General features: G+C 51.6%; 23 non-coding genes across 23 annotated transcripts; all 23 read left to right on the top strand.

Annotated features, from left to right (window-relative positions):
* Positions 1-331: 331 nt before the first annotated feature.
* Trnal-uag (transfer RNA leucine (anticodon UAG)) lies at positions 332-413 on the top strand. The gene has a single exon. It is a non-coding gene; the product is annotated as a tRNA-Leu (tRNA).
* Positions 414-858: 445 nt separating this feature from the next.
* Positions 859-930, top strand: Trnae-cuc (transfer RNA glutamic acid (anticodon CUC)). The gene has a single exon. It is a non-coding gene; the product is annotated as a tRNA-Glu (tRNA).
* Positions 931-1,310: 380 nt separating this feature from the next.
* Positions 1,311-1,382, top strand: Trnah-gug (transfer RNA histidin (anticodon GUG)). Its single transcript has one exon. It is a non-coding gene; the product is annotated as a tRNA-His (tRNA).
* Positions 1,383-2,117: 735 nt separating this feature from the next.
* Trnal-uag (transfer RNA leucine (anticodon UAG)) lies at positions 2,118-2,199 on the top strand. Its single transcript has one exon. It is a non-coding gene; the product is annotated as a tRNA-Leu (tRNA).
* Positions 2,200-2,644: 445 nt separating this feature from the next.
* Positions 2,645-2,716, top strand: Trnae-cuc (transfer RNA glutamic acid (anticodon CUC)). Its single transcript has one exon. It is a non-coding gene; the product is annotated as a tRNA-Glu (tRNA).
* Positions 2,717-3,096: 380 nt separating this feature from the next.
* On the top strand, positions 3,097-3,168 carry Trnah-gug (transfer RNA histidin (anticodon GUG)). The gene has a single exon. It is a non-coding gene; the product is annotated as a tRNA-His (tRNA).
* A 735-nt stretch (positions 3,169-3,903) lies between these two features.
* Positions 3,904-3,985, top strand: Trnal-uag (transfer RNA leucine (anticodon UAG)). The gene has a single exon. It is a non-coding gene; the product is annotated as a tRNA-Leu (tRNA).
* A 445-nt stretch (positions 3,986-4,430) lies between these two features.
* Trnae-cuc (transfer RNA glutamic acid (anticodon CUC)) lies at positions 4,431-4,502 on the top strand. Its single transcript has one exon. It is a non-coding gene; the product is annotated as a tRNA-Glu (tRNA).
* Positions 4,503-4,882: 380 nt separating this feature from the next.
* Positions 4,883-4,954, top strand: Trnah-gug (transfer RNA histidin (anticodon GUG)). The gene has a single exon. It is a non-coding gene; the product is annotated as a tRNA-His (tRNA).
* A 735-nt stretch (positions 4,955-5,689) lies between these two features.
* Positions 5,690-5,771, top strand: Trnal-uag (transfer RNA leucine (anticodon UAG)). The gene has a single exon. It is a non-coding gene; the product is annotated as a tRNA-Leu (tRNA).
* A 445-nt stretch (positions 5,772-6,216) lies between these two features.
* On the top strand, positions 6,217-6,288 carry Trnae-cuc (transfer RNA glutamic acid (anticodon CUC)). The gene has a single exon. It is a non-coding gene; the product is annotated as a tRNA-Glu (tRNA).
* A 380-nt stretch (positions 6,289-6,668) lies between these two features.
* On the top strand, positions 6,669-6,740 carry Trnah-gug (transfer RNA histidin (anticodon GUG)). The gene has a single exon. It is a non-coding gene; the product is annotated as a tRNA-His (tRNA).
* Positions 6,741-7,475: 735 nt separating this feature from the next.
* On the top strand, positions 7,476-7,557 carry Trnal-uag (transfer RNA leucine (anticodon UAG)). Its single transcript has one exon. It is a non-coding gene; the product is annotated as a tRNA-Leu (tRNA).
* Positions 7,558-8,002: 445 nt separating this feature from the next.
* Trnae-cuc (transfer RNA glutamic acid (anticodon CUC)) lies at positions 8,003-8,074 on the top strand. The gene has a single exon. It is a non-coding gene; the product is annotated as a tRNA-Glu (tRNA).
* Positions 8,075-8,454: 380 nt separating this feature from the next.
* Positions 8,455-8,526, top strand: Trnah-gug (transfer RNA histidin (anticodon GUG)). The gene has a single exon. It is a non-coding gene; the product is annotated as a tRNA-His (tRNA).
* A 735-nt stretch (positions 8,527-9,261) lies between these two features.
* Trnal-uag (transfer RNA leucine (anticodon UAG)) lies at positions 9,262-9,343 on the top strand. The gene has a single exon. It is a non-coding gene; the product is annotated as a tRNA-Leu (tRNA).
* A 445-nt stretch (positions 9,344-9,788) lies between these two features.
* On the top strand, positions 9,789-9,860 carry Trnae-cuc (transfer RNA glutamic acid (anticodon CUC)). The gene has a single exon. It is a non-coding gene; the product is annotated as a tRNA-Glu (tRNA).
* Positions 9,861-10,240: 380 nt separating this feature from the next.
* On the top strand, positions 10,241-10,312 carry Trnah-gug (transfer RNA histidin (anticodon GUG)). The gene has a single exon. It is a non-coding gene; the product is annotated as a tRNA-His (tRNA).
* Positions 10,313-11,047: 735 nt separating this feature from the next.
* Trnal-uag (transfer RNA leucine (anticodon UAG)) lies at positions 11,048-11,129 on the top strand. The gene has a single exon. It is a non-coding gene; the product is annotated as a tRNA-Leu (tRNA).
* A 445-nt stretch (positions 11,130-11,574) lies between these two features.
* Trnae-cuc (transfer RNA glutamic acid (anticodon CUC)) lies at positions 11,575-11,646 on the top strand. The gene has a single exon. It is a non-coding gene; the product is annotated as a tRNA-Glu (tRNA).
* A 6,265-nt stretch (positions 11,647-17,911) lies between these two features.
* Positions 17,912-17,983, top strand: Trnah-gug (transfer RNA histidin (anticodon GUG)). Its single transcript has one exon. It is a non-coding gene; the product is annotated as a tRNA-His (tRNA).
* A 735-nt stretch (positions 17,984-18,718) lies between these two features.
* Positions 18,719-18,800, top strand: Trnal-uag (transfer RNA leucine (anticodon UAG)). The gene has a single exon. It is a non-coding gene; the product is annotated as a tRNA-Leu (tRNA).
* Positions 18,801-19,245: 445 nt separating this feature from the next.
* Trnae-cuc (transfer RNA glutamic acid (anticodon CUC)) lies at positions 19,246-19,317 on the top strand. The gene has a single exon. It is a non-coding gene; the product is annotated as a tRNA-Glu (tRNA).
* The last annotated feature ends 229 nt before the right edge of the window (positions 19,318-19,546 follow it).

The raw sequence follows: 19,546 nt of genomic DNA, 5'->3' as shown, positions 1-19,546 counted from the left end.
CAAGTGTAACCTCCTTGAGCTCACATATGTTTGACACATGGAGCATTCTAGCTCCGCCTGACAGTTACAGCTACGATAATTTAGTGGTTACGGAAAGCCCAGGTTCGAAACCTGGTCACGGCACGAAAACGTCTCTTGACGCTGTCTCCTTAACTGCGACAGCTACAGACAAGTGGCGTCGCTACCATGCGGCGGGCACGGCTTTTTCTTGCTGTGGATGGCCTAAAGGGACGCTTCCAGTGGGAGAGCAGTGGAAATACATGCCAAGATACTTCCATTTCGAAGTGATCTTTGTAGTACAAAGGAAACGTTTTGCCGCTGCTGCTGCAACGGTAACGTGGCCGAGCGGTCTAAGGCGCTGGTTTTAGGCACCAGTCTCTTCGGAGGCGTGGGTTCGAATCCCACCGTTGCCACTTTTTACGTCTCATTTTTGTGCCGTTGCGGTGTGTTCTCGTGGGGTAGGACGCAGCTCTTGTGACGCGCGTGTTGTGTAGGTAGCGTGGCCGAGCGGTCTAAGGCGCTGGTGTCAGGCACCATTCTCTTCGGAGGCGTGGGTTCCAATCCCACAGCTGCCAAGCGTGTAATGTTTCCTGTGTCGAAGGCAGATGCACTCATTGCCCGCAAAGGAAGCAGCACAACAAGGCGTGAGCGTCTGCTTGGTGAATGGTCGTAGAACAGTGCGTGGTGCAACGACAGCATTTGTAGGCACCTTTTGCTCTCATCATTGCTGGCGTTCGTCTCCACGAAATGCGTCCGGAGCACGCCGTTCTATAACGCGAGAGAGTGGATTTTTTACAGTTGTCGTCAGTTAACCGTGCGTGGCTGCTGCGTTCGCTGGAAAGAGCACTGCCGTCGTTATCCGGTGTGGTCTAGTGGCTAGGATACCTGGCTCTCACCCAGGAGGCCCGGGTTCGATTCCCGGTACCGGAATTGCGCGTTTTTGTTGCTCCTCTTGTGCGACTTGTCTCGACTTTGCTCGACTGACGCTACGCTGACGCGTGCAGAAAGCTACGTTAAGTATGATTCACGGCAACACCTGACGGCGAGAGAGATGAAGCGTCTATCCACTTGTTATCCAGCCACATACCTGTAGTCAAGAGGCTTGGGGGACTGCAAGACATTGCCACGGAGGTGAATGCAGCTAACCACTGTAGTTAGTGTCCTGACAGCGCAGGCACGTTCATTTGCTCGTATACATGTGATGGAGACCGTGTCTGACACTGCTGTGGCGTACACCTTGGCCTAGGCTTTGCTGGGTATCGCCACTTGCATTACAGCCAGCTGCCTTCGCGGGCGCCTCCGTGGCCATGGCCGTGATCGTCTAGTGGTTAGGACATTGCGTTGTGGCCGCAATAACCCAGGTTCGAATCCTGGTCACGGCAATTTTGAAAGTTTTGCCTTGCTGCCGTTGCAATGACGAGTACTCGAAATGACAGTACTCTCTTGATTTTTTCACTCGTGTTCCGCAGGCCGCAGTTTGCACTACCACTTCATCCCCAACACGTAATGTCGCCTCCCAGAGCGCAGACGTCCGCTGCTCTCTGTAGTCGAAAAGGGCAGTTGTTTGAAGTGCGATGGATGAGCAGCCAGTCCCAGCAGAACAGGAAGCTGTGGCGTGCACTGTTTGTACAAATGCTAGGAACACTGGCGCACCAAGCAGCGCATGTAGCGTGGCCGAGCGCTTTAAGGCGCTGGTTTAAGGCACCAGTCTCTCTGTTGGCGCGGTTTCGAGTCCTGTAGCTGTCGGGGGTTTCGCTGTGATCGCGTTAACCTGCCGCTTTTTCTTCAAGTGTAACCTCCTTGAGCTCACATATGTTTGACACATGGAGCATTCTAGCTCCGCCTGACAGTTACAGCTACGATAATTTAGTGGTTACGGAAAGCCCAGGTTCGAAACCTGGTCACGGCACGAAAACGTCTCTTGACGCTGTCTCCTTAACTGCGACAGCTACAGACAAGTGGCGTCGCTACCATGCGGCGGGCACGGCTTTTTCTTGCTGTGGATGGCCTAAAGGGACGCTTCCAGTGGGAGAGCAGTGGAAATACATGCCAAGATACTTCCATTTCGAAGTGATCTTTGTAGTACAAAGGAAACGTTTTGCCGCTGCTGCTGCAACGGTAACGTGGCCGAGCGGTCTAAGGCGCTGGTTTTAGGCACCAGTCTCTTCGGAGGCGTGGGTTCGAATCCCACCGTTGCCACTTTTTACGTCTCATTTTTGTGCCGTTGCGGTGTGTTCTCGTGGGGTAGGACGCAGCTCTTGTGACGCGCGTGTTGTGTAGGTAGCGTGGCCGAGCGGTCTAAGGCGCTGGTGTCAGGCACCATTCTCTTCGGAGGCGTGGGTTCCAATCCCACAGCTGCCAAGCGTGTAATGTTTCCTGTGTCGAAGGCAGATGCACTCATTGCCCGCAAAGGAAGCAGCACAACAAGGCGTGAGCGTCTGCTTGGTGAATGGTCGTAGAACAGTGCGTGGTGCAACGACAGCATTTGTAGGCACCTTTTGCTCTCATCATTGCTGGCGTTCGTCTCCACGAAATGCGTCCGGAGCACGCCGTTCTATAACGCGAGAGAGTGGATTTTTTACAGTTGTCGTCAGTTAACCGTGCGTGGCTGCTGCGTTCGCTGGAAAGAGCACTGCCGTCGTTATCCGGTGTGGTCTAGTGGCTAGGATACCTGGCTCTCACCCAGGAGGCCCGGGTTCGATTCCCGGTACCGGAATTGCGCGTTTTTGTTGCTCCTCTTGTGCGACTTGTCTCGACTTTGCTCGACTGACGCTACGCTGACGCGTGCAGAAAGCTACGTTAAGTATGATTCACGGCAACACCTGACGGCGAGAGAGATGAAGCGTCTATCCACTTGTTATCCAGCCACATACCTGTAGTCAAGAGGCTTGGGGGACTGCAAGACATTGCCACGGAGGTGAATGCAGCTAACCACTGTAGTTAGTGTCCTGACAGCGCAGGCACGTTCATTTGCTCGTATACATGTGATGGAGACCGTGTCTGACACTGCTGTGGCGTACACCTTGGCCTAGGCTTTGCTGGGTATCGCCACTTGCATTACAGCCAGCTGCCTTCGCGGGCGCCTCCGTGGCCATGGCCGTGATCGTCTAGTGGTTAGGACATTGCGTTGTGGCCGCAATAACCCAGGTTCGAATCCTGGTCACGGCAATTTTGAAAGTTTTGCCTTGCTGCCGTTGCAATGACGAGTACTCGAAATGACAGTACTCTCTTGATTTTTTCACTCGTGTTCCGCAGGCCGCAGTTTGCACTACCACTTCATCCCCAACACGTAATGTCGCCTCCCAGAGCGCAGACGTCCGCTGCTCTCTGTAGTCGAAAAGGGCAGTTGTTTGAAGTGCGATGGATGAGCAGCCAGTCCCAGCAGAACAGGAAGCTGTGGCGTGCACTGTTTGTACAAATGCTAGGAACACTGGCGCACCAAGCAGCGCATGTAGCGTGGCCGAGCGCTTTAAGGCGCTGGTTTAAGGCACCAGTCTCTCTGTTGGCGCGGTTTCGAGTCCTGTAGCTGTCGGGGGTTTCGCTGTGATCGCGTTAACCTGCCGCTTTTTCTTCAAGTGTAACCTCCTTGAGCTCACATATGTTTGACACATGGAGCATTCTAGCTCCGCCTGACAGTTACAGCTACGATAATTTAGTGGTTACGGAAAGCCCAGGTTCGAAACCTGGTCACGGCACGAAAACGTCTCTTGACGCTGTCTCCTTAACTGCGACAGCTACAGACAAGTGGCGTCGCTACCATGCGGCGGGCACGGCTTTTTCTTGCTGTGGATGGCCTAAAGGGACGCTTCCAGTGGGAGAGCAGTGGAAATACATGCCAAGATACTTCCATTTCGAAGTGATCTTTGTAGTACAAAGGAAACGTTTTGCCGCTGCTGCTGCAACGGTAACGTGGCCGAGCGGTCTAAGGCGCTGGTTTTAGGCACCAGTCTCTTCGGAGGCGTGGGTTCGAATCCCACCGTTGCCACTTTTTACGTCTCATTTTTGTGCCGTTGCGGTGTGTTCTCGTGGGGTAGGACGCAGCTCTTGTGACGCGCGTGTTGTGTAGGTAGCGTGGCCGAGCGGTCTAAGGCGCTGGTGTCAGGCACCATTCTCTTCGGAGGCGTGGGTTCCAATCCCACAGCTGCCAAGCGTGTAATGTTTCCTGTGTCGAAGGCAGATGCACTCATTGCCCGCAAAGGAAGCAGCACAACAAGGCGTGAGCGTCTGCTTGGTGAATGGTCGTAGAACAGTGCGTGGTGCAACGACAGCATTTGTAGGCACCTTTTGCTCTCATCATTGCTGGCGTTCGTCTCCACGAAATGCGTCCGGAGCACGCCGTTCTATAACGCGAGAGAGTGGATTTTTTACAGTTGTCGTCAGTTAACCGTGCGTGGCTGCTGCGTTCGCTGGAAAGAGCACTGCCGTCGTTATCCGGTGTGGTCTAGTGGCTAGGATACCTGGCTCTCACCCAGGAGGCCCGGGTTCGATTCCCGGTACCGGAATTGCGCGTTTTTGTTGCTCCTCTTGTGCGACTTGTCTCGACTTTGCTCGACTGACGCTACGCTGACGCGTGCAGAAAGCTACGTTAAGTATGATTCACGGCAACACCTGACGGCGAGAGAGATGAAGCGTCTATCCACTTGTTATCCAGCCACATACCTGTAGTCAAGAGGCTTGGGGGACTGCAAGACATTGCCACGGAGGTGAATGCAGCTAACCACTGTAGTTAGTGTCCTGACAGCGCAGGCACGTTCATTTGCTCGTATACATGTGATGGAGACCGTGTCTGACACTGCTGTGGCGTACACCTTGGCCTAGGCTTTGCTGGGTATCGCCACTTGCATTACAGCCAGCTGCCTTCGCGGGCGCCTCCGTGGCCATGGCCGTGATCGTCTAGTGGTTAGGACATTGCGTTGTGGCCGCAATAACCCAGGTTCGAATCCTGGTCACGGCAATTTTGAAAGTTTTGCCTTGCTGCCGTTGCAATGACGAGTACTCGAAATGACAGTACTCTCTTGATTTTTTCACTCGTGTTCCGCAGGCCGCAGTTTGCACTACCACTTCATCCCCAACACGTAATGTCGCCTCCCAGAGCGCAGACGTCCGCTGCTCTCTGTAGTCGAAAAGGGCAGTTGTTTGAAGTGCGATGGATGAGCAGCCAGTCCCAGCAGAACAGGAAGCTGTGGCGTGCACTGTTTGTACAAATGCTAGGAACACTGGCGCACCAAGCAGCGCATGTAGCGTGGCCGAGCGCTTTAAGGCGCTGGTTTAAGGCACCAGTCTCTCTGTTGGCGCGGTTTCGAGTCCTGTAGCTGTCGGGGGTTTCGCTGTGATCGCGTTAACCTGCCGCTTTTTCTTCAAGTGTAACCTCCTTGAGCTCACATATGTTTGACACATGGAGCATTCTAGCTCCGCCTGACAGTTACAGCTACGATAATTTAGTGGTTACGGAAAGCCCAGGTTCGAAACCTGGTCACGGCACGAAAACGTCTCTTGACGCTGTCTCCTTAACTGCGACAGCTACAGACAAGTGGCGTCGCTACCATGCGGCGGGCACGGCTTTTTCTTGCTGTGGATGGCCTAAAGGGACGCTTCCAGTGGGAGAGCAGTGGAAATACATGCCAAGATACTTCCATTTCGAAGTGATCTTTGTAGTACAAAGGAAACGTTTTGCCGCTGCTGCTGCAACGGTAACGTGGCCGAGCGGTCTAAGGCGCTGGTTTTAGGCACCAGTCTCTTCGGAGGCGTGGGTTCGAATCCCACCGTTGCCACTTTTTACGTCTCATTTTTGTGCCGTTGCGGTGTGTTCTCGTGGGGTAGGACGCAGCTCTTGTGACGCGCGTGTTGTGTAGGTAGCGTGGCCGAGCGGTCTAAGGCGCTGGTGTCAGGCACCATTCTCTTCGGAGGCGTGGGTTCCAATCCCACAGCTGCCAAGCGTGTAATGTTTCCTGTGTCGAAGGCAGATGCACTCATTGCCCGCAAAGGAAGCAGCACAACAAGGCGTGAGCGTCTGCTTGGTGAATGGTCGTAGAACAGTGCGTGGTGCAACGACAGCATTTGTAGGCACCTTTTGCTCTCATCATTGCTGGCGTTCGTCTCCACGAAATGCGTCCGGAGCACGCCGTTCTATAACGCGAGAGAGTGGATTTTTTACAGTTGTCGTCAGTTAACCGTGCGTGGCTGCTGCGTTCGCTGGAAAGAGCACTGCCGTCGTTATCCGGTGTGGTCTAGTGGCTAGGATACCTGGCTCTCACCCAGGAGGCCCGGGTTCGATTCCCGGTACCGGAATTGCGCGTTTTTGTTGCTCCTCTTGTGCGACTTGTCTCGACTTTGCTCGACTGACGCTACGCTGACGCGTGCAGAAAGCTACGTTAAGTATGATTCACGGCAACACCTGACGGCGAGAGAGATGAAGCGTCTATCCACTTGTTATCCAGCCACATACCTGTAGTCAAGAGGCTTGGGGGACTGCAAGACATTGCCACGGAGGTGAATGCAGCTAACCACTGTAGTTAGTGTCCTGACAGCGCAGGCACGTTCATTTGCTCGTATACATGTGATGGAGACCGTGTCTGACACTGCTGTGGCGTACACCTTGGCCTAGGCTTTGCTGGGTATCGCCACTTGCATTCCAGCCAGCTGCCTTCGCGGGCGCCTCCGTGGCCATGGCCGTGATCGTCTAGTGGTTAGGACATTGCGTTGTGGCCGCAATAACCCAGGTTCGAATCCTGGTCACGGCAATTTTGAAAGTTTTGCCTTGCTGCCGTTGCAATGACGAGTACTCGAAATGACAGTACTCTCTTGATTTTTTCACTCGTGTTCCGCAGGCCGCAGTTTGCACTACCACTTCATCCCCAACACGTAATGTCGCCTCCCAGAGCGCAGACGTCCGCTGCTCTCTGTAGTCGAAAAGGGCAGTTGTTTGAAGTGCGATGGATGAGCAGCCAGTCCCAGCAGAACAGGAAGCTGTGGCGTGCACTGTTTGTACAAATGCTAGGAACACTGGCGCACCAAGCAGCGCATGTAGCGTGGCCGAGCGCTTTAAGGCGCTGGTTTAAGGCACCAGTCTCTCTGTTGGCGCGGTTTCGAGTCCTGTAGCTGTCGGGGGTTTCGCTGTGATCGCGTTAACCTGCCGCTTTTTCTTCAAGTGTAACCTCCTTGAGCTCACATATGTTTGACACATGGAGCATTCTAGCTCCGCCTGACAGTTACAGCTACGATAATTTAGTGGTTACGGAAAGCCCAGGTTCGAAACCTGGTCACGGCACGAAAACGTCTCTTGACGCTGTCTCCTTAACTGCGACAGCTACAGACAAGTGGCGTCGCTACCATGCGGCGGGCACGGCTTTTTCTTGCTGTGGATGGCCTAAAGGGACGCTTCCAGTGGGAGAGCAGTGGAAATACATGCCAAGATACTTCCATTTCGAAGTGATCTTTGTAGTACAAAGGAAACGTTTTGCCGCTGCTGCTGCAACGGTAACGTGGCCGAGCGGTCTAAGGCGCTGGTTTTAGGCACCAGTCTCTTCGGAGGCGTGGGTTCGAATCCCACCGTTGCCACTTTTTACGTCTCATTTTTGTGCCGTTGCGGTGTGTTCTCGTGGGGTAGGACGCAGCTCTTGTGACGCGCGTGTTGTGTAGGTAGCGTGGCCGAGCGGTCTAAGGCGCTGGTGTCAGGCACCATTCTCTTCGGAGGCGTGGGTTCCAATCCCACAGCTGCCAAGCGTGTAATGTTTCCTGTGTCGAAGGCAGATGCACTCATTGCCCGCAAAGGAAGCAGCACAACAAGGCGTGAGCGTCTGCTTGGTGAATGGTCGTAGAACAGTGCGTGGTGCAACGACAGCATTTGTAGGCACCTTTTGCTCTCATCATTGCTGGCGTTCGTCTCCACGAAATGCGTCCGGAGCACGCCGTTCTATAACGCGAGAGAGTGGATTTTTTACAGTTGTCGTCAGTTAACCGTGCGTGGCTGCTGCGTTCGCTGGAAAGAGCACTGCCGTCGTTATCCGGTGTGGTCTAGTGGCTAGGATACCTGGCTCTCACCCAGGAGGCCCGGGTTCGATTCCCGGTACCGGAATTGCGCGTTTTTGTTGCTCCTCTTGTGCGACTTGTCTCGACTTTGCTCGACTGACGCTACGCTGACGCGTGCAGAAAGCTACGTTAAGTATGATTCACGGCAACACCTGACGGCGAGAGAGATGAAGCGTCTATCCACTTGTTATCCAGCCACATACCTGTAGTCAAGAGGCTTGGGGGACTGCAAGACATTGCCACGGAGGTGAATGCAGCTAACCACTGTAGTTAGTGTCCTGACAGCGCAGGCACGTTCATTTGCTCGTATACATGTGATGGAGACCGTGTCTGACACTGCTGTGGCGTACACCTTGGCCTAGGCTTTGCTGGGTATCGCCACTTGCATTACAGCCAGCTGCCTTCGCGGGCGCCTCCGTGGCCATGGCCGTGATCGTCTAGTGGTTAGGACATTGCGTTGTGGCCGCAATAACCCAGGTTCGAATCCTGGTCACGGCAATTTTGAAAGTTTTGCCTTGCTGCCGTTGCAATGACGAGTACTCGAAATGACAGTACTCTCTTGATTTTTTCACTCGTGTTCCGCAGGCCGCAGTTTGCACTACCACTTCATCCCCAACACGTAATGTCGCCTCCCAGAGCGCAGACGTCCGCTGCTCTCTGTAGTCGAAAAGGGCAGTTGTTTGAAGTGCGATGGATGAGCAGCCAGTCCCAGCAGAACAGGAAGCTGTGGCGTGCACTGTTTGTACAAATGCTAGGAACACTGGCGCACCAAGCAGCGCATGTAGCGTGGCCGAGCGCTTTAAGGCGCTGGTTTAAGGCACCAGTCTCTCTGTTGGCGCGGTTTCGAGTCCTGTAGCTGTCGGGGGTTTCGCTGTGATCGCGTTAACCTGCCGCTTTTTCTTCAAGTGTAACCTCCTTGAGCTCACATATGTTTGACACATGGAGCATTCTAGCTCCGCCTGACAGTTACAGCTACGATAATTTAGTGGTTACGGAAAGCCCAGGTTCGAAACCTGGTCACGGCACGAAAACGTCTCTTGACGCTGTCTCCTTAACTGCGACAGCTACAGACAAGTGGCGTCGCTACCATGCGGCGGGCACGGCTTTTTCTTGCTGTGGATGGCCTAAAGGGACGCTTCCAGTGGGAGAGCAGTGGAAATACATGCCAAGATACTTCCATTTCGAAGTGATCTTTGTAGTACAAAGGAAACGTTTTGCCGCTGCTGCTGCAACGGTAACGTGGCCGAGCGGTCTAAGGCGCTGGTTTTAGGCACCAGTCTCTTCGGAGGCGTGGGTTCGAATCCCACCGTTGCCACTTTTTACGTCTCATTTTTGTGCCGTTGCGGTGTGTTCTCGTGGGGTAGGACGCAGCTCTTGTGACGCGCGTGTTGTGTAGGTAGCGTGGCCGAGCGGTCTAAGGCGCTGGTGTCAGGCACCATTCTCTTCGGAGGCGTGGGTTCCAATCCCACAGCTGCCAAGCGTGTAATGTTTCCTGTGTCGAAGGCAGATGCACTCATTGCCCGCAAAGGAAGCAGCACAACAAGGCGTGAGCGTCTGCTTGGTGAATGGTCGTAGAACAGTGCGTGGTGCAACGACAGCATTTGTAGGCACCTTTTGCTCTCATCATTGCTGGCGTTCGTCTCCACGAAATGCGTCCGGAGCACGCCGTTCTATAACGCGAGAGAGTGGATTTTTTACAGTTGTCGTCAGTTAACCGTGCGTGGCTGCTGCGTTCGCTGGAAAGAGCACTGCCGTCGTTATCCGGTGTGGTCTAGTGGCTAGGATACCTGGCTCTCACCCAGGAGGCCCGGGTTCGATTCCCGGTACCGGAATTGCGCGTTTTTGTTGCTCCTCTTGTGCGACTTGTCTCGACTTTGCTCGACTGACGCTACGCTGACGCGTGCAGAAAGCTACGTTAAGTATGATTCACGGCAACACCTGACGGCGAGAGAGATGAAGCGTCTATCCACTTGTTATCCAGCCACATACCTGTAGTCAAGAGGCTTGGGGGACTGCAAGACATTGCCACGGAGGTGAATGCAGCTAACCACTGTAGTTAGTGTCCTGACAGCGCAGGCACGTTCATTTGCTCGTATACATGTGATGGAGACCGTGTCTGACACTGCTGTGGCGTACACCTTGGCCTAGGCTTTGCTGGGTATCGCCACTTGCATTCCAGCCAGCTGCCTTCGCGGGCGCCTCCGTGGCCATGGCCGTGATCGTCTAGTGGTTAGGACATTGCGTTGTGGCCGCAATAACCCAGGTTCGAATCCTGGTCACGGCAATTTTGAAAGTTTTGCCTTGCTGCCGTTGCAATGACGAGTACTCGAAATGACAGTACTCTCTTGATTTTTTCACTCGTGTTCCGCAGGCCGCAGTTTGCACTACCACTTCATCCCCAACACGTAATGTCGCCTCCCAGAGCGCAGACGTCCGCTGCTCTCTGTAGTCGAAAAGGGCAGTTGTTTGAAGTGCGATGGATGAGCAGCCAGTCCCAGCAGAACAGGAAGCTGTGGCGTGCACTGTTTGTACAAATGCTAGGAACACTGGCGCACCAAGCAGCGCATGTAGCGTGGCCGAGCGCTTTAAGGCGCTGGTTTAAGGCACCAGTCTCTCTGTTGGCGCGGTTTCGAGTCCTGTAGCTGTCGGGGGTTTCGCTGTGATCGCGTTAACCTGCCGCTTTTTCTTCAAGTGTAACCTCCTTGAGCTCACATATGTTTGACACATGGAGCATTCTAGCTCCGCCTGACAGTTACAGCTACGATAATTTAGTGGTTACGGAAAGCCCAGGTTCGAAACCTGGTCACGGCACGAAAACGTCTCTTGACGCTGTCTCCTTAACTGCGACAGCTACAGACAAGTGGCGTCGCTACCATGCGGCGGGCACGGCTTTTTCTTGCTGTGGATGGCCTAAAGGGACGCTTCCAGTGGGAGAGCAGTGGAAATACATGCCAAGATACTTCCATTTCGAAGTGATCTTTGTAGTACAAAGGAAACGTTTTGCCGCTGCTGCTGCAACGGTAACGTGGCCGAGCGGTCTAAGGCGCTGGTTTTAGGCACCAGTCTCTTCGGAGGCGTGGGTTCGAATCCCACCGTTGCCACTTTTTACGTCTCATTTTTGTGCCGTTGCGGTGTGTTCTCGTGGGGTAGGACGCAGCTCTTGTGACGCGCGTGTTGTGTAGGTAGCGTGGCCGAGCGGTCTAAGGCGCTGGTGTCAGGCACCATTCTCTTCGGAGGCGTGGGTTCCAATCCCACAGCTGCCAAGCGTGTAATGTTTCCTGTGTCGAAGGCAGATGCACTCATTGCCCGCAAAGGAAGCAGCACAACAAGGCGTGAGCGTCTGCTTGGTGAATGGTCGTAGAACAGTGCGTGGTGCAACGACAGCATTTGTAGGCACCTTTTGCTCTCATCATTGCTGGCGTTCGTCTCCACGAAATGCGTCCGGAGCACGCCGTTCTATAACGCGAGAGAGTGGATTTTTTACAGTTGTCGTCAGTTAACCGTGCGTGGCTGCTGCGTTCGCTGGAAAGAGCACTGCCGTCGTTATCCGGTGTGGTCTAGTGGCTAGGATACCTGGCTCTCACCCAGGAGGCCCGGGTTCGATTCCCGGTACCGGAATTGCGCGTTTTTGTTGCTCCTCTTGTGCGACTTGTCTCGACTTTGCTCGACTGACGCTACGCTGACGCGTGCAGAAAGCTACGTTAAGTATGATTCACGGCAACACCTGACGGCGAGAGAGATGAAGCGTCTATCCACTTGTTATCCAGCCACATACCTGTAGTCAAGAGGCTTGGGGGACTGCAAGACATTGCCACGGAGGTGAATGCAGCTAACCACTGTAGTTAGTGTCCTGACAGCGCAGGCACGTTCATTTGCTCGTATACATGTGATGGAGACCGTGTCTGACGAGTCAGCCGGCGGACGCGGTCGAGGTCGGACGTGCTGTGCTGCGCGCCTTGCCGTCGCTGTTTACGTGTGGTGAGTCACTGCGCTTGCTTCAGTGTCTACCAGTGTTTTGGTGTGATCTGCAAATGAACTCGATTTCGTGATGTCTCAACCGAGTAGGAAAGACACACTGAAGTTTATTTTTGACAGAAATTTTGTCCGACCTAAATCCTTTGAAGTTGAGCAATGGTTAGAAGATGAAGTAAAGATAGGACTTGAGGACATAATCGGGATACATCTTTCGATTGTCAGTAGCACCGTTTTCGTTAAATTAGCTAGATCAGAGATGTGTGAGAAAATCGTTGAATCTTGTGGTGGTATCCTAAAGTTTAAACATAGTGATGGAAATGTGGGAGAAGTTGCTGTTTCGCATGCCGGCCTAGGAATACGGACTGTTCGAATTTTTGAACTTCCATTTGAAATAACCAGTGAGCAGATCGACGCAGTGCTCTGTCCCTACGGTAAAATCATAAGCAATATTGCGGAACGATGGTCTAGTGCACATAAGTTCCCCGTTCTTAATGGGGTGCGGCAATTGAAAATCGAGCTGCAGAAGCACATCCCGTCTTATGTAAACGTATGCGGGTATCGTGCGATAGTCATGTACGATGATCAGCCTCGAACGTGTGCCGCATGCAACTCGACGGGTCACGTGCGTGCCGAATGCATGCAGAGGCGAGTGGCGCAGCTGCCTGCCGGCGAGGCAGCCAGGCCCCCCGCGATGACATCACTGCCTGTGACGTACGTCGCCGCAGCGCGTGGGCTTCCGGCTATATCGACGGTCACCGAAGTCAGTGAAAATACTGTAGTGCCTGCGACAGTGACGCGAATGGAGACTGTTGCAACGCCGGAAGAGACCCCACCTAAACCCATAGAAATATCGCCGTCCGTCGTAGTCACAGACGAACAGGCATCCGACATGCAAACGGCTGCGTCCCCATCGGCCGCTGCTACTCCACGGGGGGAATCTCCAGCAGGTTCCGATCAAGGCCCACAAAATCGTACGTCTCCCAGAAAAACTAAAAAACGGAGAGTTGCCCGCCAGGGTGCAGAACAGATGGCACCGGTTCTGCGCGAAAAGGCTAAACAGATAGGTGAACAACTCAGTGACAAAGCATCTGATAGCATAAACCATGATCATCCCTCAGCCAGTTTACCATCAGTCATTGACAATGTCTCAGATGCTCTACCTCTGAACCCCGAACAGTCAGCTCACCTCCAAGCCGACTGTGATGTCCGCATGGTCCAACTCTATCCTGCTCACGAGTCGGTAACGCCCTCGACACAGCCACCGCCAACTAGTTGGGCAGACGATACAGAATCCACTGCCGACGTTGACAGTATGGATACTTCCGAAGCGGTGACAGCCGTAACTTCAGTCTCCAAAGACGACGATGTTAATGAGAAAGCTAACGCCTCGACAGAGTCTACCGCGCAAAAAGAACGCACGACTGATCCCTTCTCAAACGGAGAATATTTTTAACTCTGCCTTTAAAGTGACTGGCACTACATGTTTTTGTTATCTGGAATTGCTTCCGAAGTGCTTTTACGACGTGACTTGTACTCCCAGCGTTATTTCTGTTTGATATCGGACTGGTTTTAGGTCTTGTTCCTGTTTAGTCCACCACAATTCCGCCACAGGCCTATCGACTTGCTACTCTCAATATTAATAAGATACGCAGCGCTCTTAAACTACAACATTTCAAAGACTTTTTATATGCAGCTGATGTAGACCTTTTGTTGGTACAAGAAGTAGCAGAGATCGGACTTGATTGTATACCAGGTTATAATGTCATCACTAATCCTGGGGCCGGTTGCGAATTAGGTACAGCTTTTATTGTGAAGGAAGGTATCATTATTCATGACGTCACGAAACTGCCGAACAGTAGGGGCATTGCGGGCACTTTTTATAACAACAGACTAATTAATGTATATGCCCCATCCGGTTCCAGTAATAGACGTCAAAGAGCAGATTTCTTTAAAGAAGAAATAGTTCCTCTCTTTGGCGTCCGCCACGACAATGTCATCTTCGGAGGCGACTTTAACTGTGTCATCAGTGCAAAGGACCAAACTCCCAATCTTAACAAATCACTTGAACTGGAACGAATTGTACGAGACTTGCGCTTAGTTGACTCTTGGGAGCTCAAGCATGGTGCAGCACCTGGGTTTACCCATATCACGACCCATTCGGCAAGCCGTCTCGATCGCATTTATGTGACACCCACTTTGAGGAATAACATTCTGCAGTCAGAAGTATGGCCAGTGGCGTTCTCAGATCATGCTGCATACATCTGTACTATCACTCTCGACCGACAACGGACGTGTCGATACAGGGGCCTGTGGAAATTAAATGTTTCACATCTACAAGACTCGGCGTGTCAAGAAGCCTTCCTCAATACCTGGCGGGAATGTGAGCACAGATTTGCCTCTTATAATTCGGCCATTGATTGGTGGCTCAGGTGCGCCAAACCTAAAATTAGGTGGTGTTTCATGAACTACGCACGGGAAAAGGGCTTTTGGCTTCAAAGGACGATCAATTTCTATTTTCATTGTCTGCGGGAACTGTATATGCTCGGCACTTCGGCTGTCGAGAATTGTCAACGAATTAAGAAAATCCAGGCCAAAATCCTAACCCTAAGGAGGACGCAGCTAGAAGGCTACAAAGTCAGGTCACGGGTCCAGACTACTGTACACCAAGAACTCACCTCAGTCTACCATATGATCCAAGAAAATAGGAAAGGGTCCCGCAAAATACTGACGGAGTTAATTGCTGAGGATGGCGCAACGCTGACTACGCACAACGAGATTAAAGCGGCGGTGCTAAACTACTTCACCACCTTGATGTCCAATAAAGAAGTTAACGTGCAAGCGCAGGATGCTCTTTTGAATAATTTGCGCAACAGAGTCAGTCCCGTGGACGCGGAAAAGCTATTAGACGTGGCAACCGAAGAAGACGTGGAATATGTGCTCTGGGAAAGTGCCAAGAATAAATCCCCCGGACCTGACGGAATTCCCGCCGAATTCTATCAAACATTCTGGAACACCATAAAGGCGAAGATCACTTGCATCTGTAACGAACTTCTAGACCACAACAACGTGATCCCCACCAGCTTCTGTGAAGGCATTATCGTTCTAATTCAAAAAAACTCAGGCCGAGCAAACGTAAAAAAACTAAGACCGATAACGCTGCTCAACAGCGACTATAAAATCTTTGCGAGACTTTTGGCCCACAGGCTTAAATCTACAATGACCAGTATCATTGGCCCTTACCAGACCAGCGTGGGAAAGGATCGGAAAATTCAACAGACTTTGTGCGACTACCGTGATTTAATCTCCATTGCGGAAGTCTGTAAGCTGAAATGTGCCATCATGTCCTTGGACTTCGACAAAGCCTTTGACAGGGTCAACCACCAGTATCTCTTTCGTACCATGTATGCGATGGGCTTTCCACCTGGGTTCGTCGCAATTATACAACAGATGGTAGCGAATAATTTATCCAGAGTCATCATCAATGGCCAACCTACCCGAGCGATAGAGATAGCCAGTTCCGTCAGGCAGGGCTGCCCAATGTCCATGGGGCTTTTTGCGATTGCCATTGAGCCTTTGTTAGCTACCCTGACGCAAAGTTTACAGGGCGTCGTCATACATGGCTCCCGAGTAGTGTGCAAGGCGTATGCAGACGATGTCGGTTTCCTTGTACTCAATAGACCTGAAGTGGAGACCGCACTACAGCTAGTCAGGCAATATGAGCAAGCGTCGGGTGCACAACTAAACTGGACAAAGTCTGGAATATTCAATATTGGCCGCGGCCTAGGATCGCACCCTCACGGACAACTACGTCAGCTGAAGATCTTCAAGTGTCTTGGAATTGATTTTCAGAGTAACATACGGCACACCATTGCAACCAACTATAGAAAGCTTCTACGGACTATTCGTGCCAGCATACGAGAACACAGTGTACGAAAACTAAATGAAATTCAGAAAGTAACGGTCGCAAATGTATACCTTACTTCGAAACTCAATTATATCGCTCAAGTTTTACCAATGTCTGCACTCACTGCAAAACGAATTATGTCTGCTTTAGGACAGTTTGTCAGCCATCACCACATTTTTAAAGTTCAGTTTGACACCTTAACGCTTGCCACAAAAAATGGTGGCTTAAATCTTGTCGATGTTGGAAAGAAGGCGCAAGCTTTATACATATCAAAAACTTTCCACCAATGGAAACACTCAGCTGATAGTCTCGCTGCTCACCTGCTTACTGAAATAGCTCCCGCCGACCTCAGTCCACCAATCACGGTGCAACATATTCCGAACGGACTTTACCACTTAAAATGGTTTTTACTGCATTACAGTTATGTACAAACAAGGATCCCCGAACAGGAAATGAAGACAGTGAAACACGTTTACCAGAAACTCCTGAAAGATAAGAAGAAAAATAACATCGAAGAAAAATACAACCTTTTCGACTGGAAGGTAATCTGGGAGAACATCCATTGTCCGTACTTGCCGTCAACAATGAAAGCCACTTGGTATTTCGCAGTTAACAGAAAATTGGCCACTAACTCCAAACTACATAACATACACCTCGCAGAATCACCTTTGTGCACGACGTGTAATTTAATAGATACTGATGAACACAGGTTTGTGTGCGACAACGTAAAAGATATATGGGAATATATCACGAACAAGTTAGCACTCATCAGTCGAACATCGCCCAGATACATAACCCCTGCTGCCTTTCTGACGCCGGACGATGCCCCGTACCCACGGACGAGAAGGAACGCTCTAAACTGGTTAAAAGCCGCTACTGTCCATTACTTATTTACAAAAGCAGAAAAGAGTAAAGAAGACTTCTGGGTCTATCTTACAACTCACCACCATATACTAATGAAAACGAAAAACTATAAGGATAACTTCGCCAACTACCTGCTCAAAACTATAACGTAAAAACAAAGTGACTGCTAGATCAATTGTTTGACTTTCATGTTAACGAACATTCAGTAGCTACTCACTCAAGATAAGACGGACCATCTATACGGCGAATACTACGTCATGTTGACCGAACCACGAGTTACAAACACCTCTGAAGTAATCGATTGGCAAGATTTCAAGCTTCATTTTGTAAGAAGAAGAAAATTCAGTTTTCTGTTTTCGAGAAATATTTTAGTTCTCTTTCAATTTCGCAGAGTTCAAAACAAAGCTTTTTTATTTTCGAAGAAATGGATTTTCACTTTCCTTTTAACTTCTTCGACGTTTTCTGTTACTACGAGGCAATGGAGCCGCAATAACTTTCAGTTCCTATTTACTTCCTATGGATGCTTGTATCTGAACGACGCATGTAATCCACAACGTTTTCATTTTCCTTAAATCAAAGGCCTTTGTTGCCGCGCCGACGAAGGCGACTAAATGGCGAGCAGAAGGACGGGCTATAAGGGGTGGATGGAGGCCCGAAAAAAAAAAAAAAAAAAAAAAAAAAAAAAAAAAAAAAAAAAAAAAAGTGGCTAGGATACCTGGCTCTCACCCAGGAGGCCCGGGTTCGATTCCCGGTACCGGAATTGCGCGTTTTTGTTGCTCCTCTTGTGCGACTTGTCTCGACTTTGCTCGACTGACGCTACGCTGACGCGTGCAGAAAGCTACGTTAAGTATGATTCACGGCAACACCTGACGGCGAGAGAGATGAAGCGTCTATCCACTTGTTATCCAGCCACATACCTGTAGTCAAGAGGCTTGGGGGACTGCAAGACATTGCCACGGAGGTGAATGCAGCTAACCACTGTAGTTAGTGTCCTGACAGCGCAGGCACGTTCATTTGCTCGTATACATGTGATGGAGACCGTGTCTGACACTGCTGTGGCGTACACCTTGGCCTAGGCTTTGCTGGGTATCGCCACTTGCATTCCAGCCAGCTGCCTTCGCGGGCGCCTCCGTGGCCATGGCCGTGATCGTCTAGTGGTTAGGACATTGCGTTGTGGCCGCAATAACCCAGGTTCGAATCCTGGTCACGGCAATTTTGAAAGTTTTGCCTTGCTGCCGTTGCAATGACGAGTACTCGAAATGACAGTACTCTCTTGATTTTTTCACTCGTGTTCCGCAGGCCGCAGTTTGCACTACCACTTCATCCCCAACACGTAATGTCGCCTCCCAGAGCGCAGACGTCCGCTGCTCTCTGTAGTCGAAAAGGGCAGTTGTTTGAAGTGCGATGGATGAGCAGCCAGTCCCAGCAGAACAGGAAGCTGTGGCGTGCACTGTTTGTACAAATGCTAGGAACACTGGCGCACCAAGCAGCGCATGTAGCGTGGCCGAGCGCTTTAAGGCGCTGGTTTAAGGCACCAGTCTCTCTGTTGGCGCGGTTTCGAGTCCTGTAGCTGTCGGGGGTTTCGCTGTGATCGCGTTAACCTGCCGCTTTTTCTTCAAGTGTAACCTCCTTGAGCTCACATATGTTTGACACATGGAGCATTCTAGCTCCGCCTGACAGTTACAGCTACGATAATTTAGTGGTTACGGAAAGCCCAGGTTCGAAACCTGGTCACGGCACGAAAACGTCTCTTGACGCTGTCTCCGTAACTGCGACAGCTACAGACAAGTGGCGTCGCTACCATGCGGCGGGCACGGCTTTTTCTTGCTGTGGATGGCCTTAAGGGACGCTTCCAGTGGGAGAGCAGTGGAAATACATGCCAAGATACTTCCATTTCGAAGTGATCTTTGTAGTACAAAGGAAACGTTTTGCCGCTGCTGCTGCAACGGTAACGTGGCCGAGCGGTCTAAGGCGCTGGTTTTAGGCACCAGTCTCTTCGGAGGCGTGGGTTCGAATCCCACCGTTGCCACTTTTTACGTCTCATTTTTGTGCCGTTGCGGTGTGTTCTCGTGGGGTAGGACGCAGCTCTTGTGACGCGCGTGTTGTGTAGGTAGCGTGGCCGAGCGGTCTAAGGCGCTGGTGTCAGGCACCATTCTCTTCGGAGGCGTGGGTTCCAATCCCACAGCTGCCAAGCGTGTAATGTTTCCTGTGTCGAAGGCAGATGCACTCATTGCCCGCAAAGGAAGCAGCACAACAAGGCGTGAGCGTCTGCTTGGTGAATGGTCGTAGAACAGTGCGTGGTGCAACGACAGCATTTGTAGGCACCTTTTGCTCTCATCATTGCTGGCGTTCGTCTCCACGAAATGCGTCCGGAGCACGCCGTTCTATAACGCGAGAGAGTGGATTTTTTACAGTTGTCGTCAGTTAACCGTGCGTGGCTGCTGCGTTCGCTGGAAAGAGCACTGCCGTCGTTATCCGGTGTGGTCTAGTGGCTAGGATACCTGGCTCTCACCCAGGAGGCCCGGGTTCGATTCCCGGTACCGGAATTGCGCGTTTTTGTTGCTCCTCTTGTGCGACTTGTCTCGACTTTGCTCGACTGACGCTACGCTGACGCGTGCAGAAAGCTACGTTAAGTATGATTCACGGCAACACCTGACGGCGAGAGAGATGAAGCGTCTATCCACTTGTTATCCAGCCACATACCTGTAGTCAAGAGGCTTGGGGGACTGCAAGACATTGCCACGGAGGTGAATGCAGCTAACCACTGTAGTTAGT

This window comes from Schistocerca serialis, chromosome 1, assembly GCF_023864345.2.
Source record: "Schistocerca serialis cubense isolate TAMUIC-IGC-003099 chromosome 1, iqSchSeri2.2, whole genome shotgun sequence".
Lineage (NCBI taxonomy): Eukaryota > Metazoa > Arthropoda > Insecta > Orthoptera > Acrididae > Schistocerca > Schistocerca serialis.
The sequence above is the reverse complement of the archived record's forward strand: the minus strand, read 5'-3'. Positions and strand labels throughout refer to the sequence as shown.